Source organism: Excalfactoria chinensis, chromosome 14, assembly GCF_039878825.1.
Source record: "Excalfactoria chinensis isolate bCotChi1 chromosome 14, bCotChi1.hap2, whole genome shotgun sequence".
Taxonomy (NCBI): Eukaryota; Metazoa; Chordata; class Aves; order Galliformes; family Phasianidae; genus Excalfactoria; species Excalfactoria chinensis.
The window spans coordinates 6,513,423-6,518,021 of NC_092838.1; the positions used below are offsets into that span (position 1 = coordinate 6,513,423).

The following is a 4,599-nucleotide window of genomic DNA, read 5'->3' on the forward strand; positions in this document are numbered from 1 at the left end:
AGGGACCTTTAAAGGTCATCTAGTCCAACTCCCCTGCAATGAACAGGGATGCCTACAGCACAGTCAGGTGTTCAGAGCTTGGTCTGGCATGATCTTGAATGTCTCCCAGTACAGGGTATCCACTACCCCTCTGGGCAACCTGCTAACATCCAGTTCATGTATTCTGGGAAGATTAATTGGTAGGATTCTACACGGCCATCTAGAAGAGCTGGATGTGAGGTAGTGGAGAGAAGCTGTCAGGTAACTCAATGGAGGCAGCTAATGGTCCTGCTGATGACAATAGGGAAAAATGACACCCTAGATCATCACTCCCTCCATGTTGGATACTCATAGTGTTTTAAAGGCAGATTACTGATTAGTTTTCTCTTGAACCAGGGGCTGATGTCACTTGGCTATAATTAGTTTCAGACTTCTCTCCATTCTCAGAACATAGCACTTTGGGTGTAGGAGGCAAAACAATTACCAAGAATGCAGGAAGCTGTTATTTTAATCTATTTACATAATTTTGCCATGTTTCTCTTAAAATATTTCTGCATGATTGAAGAATTCTTTCCTACCTTTGAGTAAAAGAAAAGAGGGAAAAAGTCAACTTTTTATTTATTGGAAGATGTTAAAGTGCAATTATGTGACAAAGGAGGACACACCTGGGATTCACTTCAGGCTCAGGGTTAGAGGCACTCTTTTCTAATCAGAAGCATACAGGTGAGAGACATGCTTTGTGTCTTTTATGCCTTCCACCAGAACAGATTCAGGTGCATGCATAATGCATGAGGCAAGTACCAGCACTGATGCAGAATAATCCATAAAAGATGAAGCTGATGTGTTGAATAATTAAAGCACAAACACACTCAGAAACACCTGCATGCTGCTAATAGGATGGGTTGGACTTGGCCATAGGGGTGACAGAAACATAGATATGAAACTGTTCCTCCTCCCATGGGGATGCACCACGGACGTGTGCTCAGTGTGCCCCAGGGCTGCTCCCTCCTATGTGACTGGGGACTCCTCTTCATTTGCAGACCCCTGATTGGGAAGGGAGTAAATGCAGAGACTTTCCTCTGCCACAGCTGCAGAGAGGACATGGTATCTGTTGTCTTCAGAGAGAAATTTGCAACGTTTCTCTGTTAGAATATTGAAAAGGCTGAACTTTCAGCCTTCCAGTGAGTAAATGGCAGTTTTGTTTGGAGACAGTGAAGAAAGATAAAATATTTAACTTTTATCAATAATGTACCCTCTACGAAACAGTGCTACTTCAACACATAATCTGTGACAAACTTTCACAAATCCCCTACTGCACTTGAGTGAAGCTCAATTTTTTTTGTTGTAGGAGATAAATAACTTCGGAAGTTCCCTGCAGAGAAGAGAAAGAGAGAAGAGCGAGAGCTGAGCTAACAGTAACAGCAGATGAGAAGGTCATATAAATTATTGCTGCTTGCATGGCTTGTATGCTATCCCACTCACATGGTGTTGGTATTCTTAATACTTTTATGATCTTGGTAGAGATTCGGGTCTGTTATGCAAGATCACAGGCTGGTGGAACATATCCTTGTCCTAAAGAGTTTGTTTTAAGTAGAGATGAAAAATGTGGAATCTTTTCCAAACTTTAATGAATGTGTTTTTGAAGTTGAGTAAACCAGGAGTTGTTAGAGAATACTTAGGGATTCATAGCAGAGATTGATTGCACCTGAGCTGAGGAGGAAAATGTGCTGTTATTTAAGGGGCTTCCAAAATGTTTTTTAATTTCTATCTCTATTAGACTGAATTGAATATAATGGCAAATAATCTCTAGGCTGTCTTTTACTAGTTGTGACCTATATTGCTTTTTATACTGCTGCTTTTGTGAAGGGATTCTGGCTATGCACGCAGCAGTCTTAGATCTTTGTTATTTAAAATACCTTCTTCAATGTGATGTGTTGGATCCTGGGGAAATTCTGCCTGTACTCTGATTTCAGAGAGAGACGACATGGTTCTGAAAAACATGTTAATTTAAAGCTTACAAAATCACAGTGCTCTTGCTGGATCACACAGAGACTGGGCTGAGCATTCAAGGGATTTGGTGGGGATGGCACAGCTGAACAAGGGAAGCTGCAGTCAGGACTCTGCAAGCCCAGAGCTGTTAGAGACAAAGCTACAAGGGGCCAAGAAATCATTTCTTATATGGTGGTAGTTGGGATGGAAAGCTTTCCTGTGGTTTCAAAACTGTAAATCAGTTTCTAGTTTTGCTGTAGATTAATACTGTCCTATCTGCTTTTTCTGTTTTCAACTGAGAGAGCTGAAGTATCTCCCTATTTAAATTAGGCTGTAGGCATTAGACAAAAAAGAAGTAATTTTTTTCAGTGAATTCTAAAACTAGGACAACAGTCCCTTTGGAAAATGCTGTCTTTACCAAAATATTACTCAAATGAGCCTGACAAAGCACAAAATGATTATGTGTGATCTCCAGATTATTTTAGTAGCTTACTTAGCAGAACTAAAAGTTCTTTGGTATTTTCTGTGACTTGCTGTCTGGGGTCAGACATCAACAAATCACCATTTGTTTTTCTCTCTTGTTAGACTAAGCACTGAAATATTTTGGTATGACCTATTGCTAGGAAGTAGCCAATGACTCCTTCCTCCTTCCATATTAGGTACTGGGACACAGTTTTTGAGTGGTCTTCAAAACATCAGTTTTTAATAAGGCATACTCAGACCTATAGCAAGCCTTCAGACAGCAGTCACTATGCTGTTCAAATTCAAACCAAAACCCAACAATAAATCAAACTCCAAACAACACCGTATATTACTCTGGCAAAGGATAAACTACCTTGGAACTGCAAACTTGATTTTCAGTTCAGTCATTATTCTTAATGATATCTACATATTTTTCATAACCTTTACGCATAGAAACTAAGGGGTTGCGGTGGCACTGGGTGAGGGACAGTGCAATTAACACATCCAGCATCTGTCAGAGGTTCAGATGTTGTGATGCTTTCTGGTCCTACTGGCAGAACAAGGTATGGCTTTGGTTTTCAGGCTCCTCATTGTTTTTCAGATTATTTTGTTAGGGAACAAATTTCCTGGTTGTGATGGCCACCAGAGAGTAAGGATCAGATTTTAGAGTATAGGTTAGGCATACTCTGCCGTAAGATCTGTAGTTCTTGGACTATTTGAAAAGTGTTCCTTTGTTACAGACCACCTCAAAACTTCACGGCTTCCTGTGAGTTGGACTGACAGATGAGACGTTCCTCATTTCTTAAAGGTAATTTCCAGGTACTTCCTGTAATAGACAACAAATGAATGCAAACAAAATTATGGAATATAATCAACATCGTACAGTCACAAATGATTACACTCAAGAAACCTGTCCTGGCAAGAATAAGGTTGTTAGTAATTAGCTTTCTAGAACTAATTAAATCTTCAGTTTTTTTAAAAAACTGATAACTAAATTTCAAGTACTTTTTTAACTCCATACCAACATGTACTGATGAATTCTGCTGTGAGCGCTTTAGTAGTGGTAAGTAATTGCTGTACATACAGAGCTGCTGCTGAAGGGACAGATAAAATGAACATGTTTATGAATTATTATGTCTCCCTTCAACAACAAATTGAAAAATGATGTGTTTCAGTCCTGTGACTTCTGAGAAAGTGCATGCAGAGAAAAACCATTCCTGTTTTAGCTGTCACTATGACACTTCTAGCAACTCATCCATCCATACCGCCAGACTGATCATTCGTATCACGGTTACTCTAATGATCTTGTTCACATTATATAGGAGTTACTTCAAAGCCACTGGATATATATCTCTTATTTATTTCCATTTGACACCTAGTGGGGGGGTTACTTTGTGGCTCATTTGTTCCAAGGATCCACAAACCTGCTGCAGAAGAAACTTTGTAAAATGTCCGTAGGCTCTTGTAGAATGATCTGGTATTAATACCGTGCACATACTTCCAAAAGAGACCTTGGCAATTCATTAGAAGGAACTTGCAGAGTTCTGAATTTTAATTGCTCTGGGGATACTGAGAATAGCATTCATTGACTAACTTTATGTAATTTTATTAGGAGGTGTTAATCTAATATCTAATCAAGTGGTATTATTTTTCTTTTTGTACAACATCTCTGTGATTTCATTAGTGATATTTTAAATGCCCCAGTTATTTTCATTCACCAAAAGGACAAACTCTTCAATTCAGAGTAAGCCATAAAGCAATCAAAGGTAAGATACAGGAGTGCTGAAAGGACTGACTGCTGAGTGCAAAGTTGTGGTCACACAGTGTGAGGAGTAGGATCAGATAGCTTTGTGAAATATGGAGTTTTTTTGTCTGTTGCAAGCCTTTCCTCATAAAAATTGCCTTGCAGAAGAAGATAAAATAATGAGATACGGAGTAGTGTGAAGAAGACGAGCTTAAGGTAGAAAAGACACAAAGTCGTTTCAGGGTGGGAGGATGGTCTCCTGAGAGTGAGGTCGCAAGAAAGAGAGATGCACAAGTGCTTTAAAAGAACAACATTCCAGCAAAATTACTTTATGTCCTGCAGAACTTCCACATTACAGTTTGCAATCTTGAGAAAAACAAATTTCACTATTAGTGTCAGTGGATTTATCACCTGCTGCTGATGTG

The 4,599-nt window shown here is 39.2% G+C and overlaps 1 long non-coding RNA gene across 1 annotated transcript; it reads left to right on the forward strand.

Moving 5' to 3' along the window:
* The first annotated feature begins 1,014 nt into the window (after positions 1–1,014).
* Positions 1,015–3,238, forward strand: LOC140258877 (uncharacterized). The gene is made up of 3 exons (XR_011905308.1): positions 1,015–1,160; positions 1,328–1,412; positions 3,171–3,238. It is a non-coding gene; the product is annotated as an uncharacterized lncRNA (long non-coding RNA).
* The last annotated feature ends 1,361 nt before the right edge of the window (positions 3,239–4,599 follow it).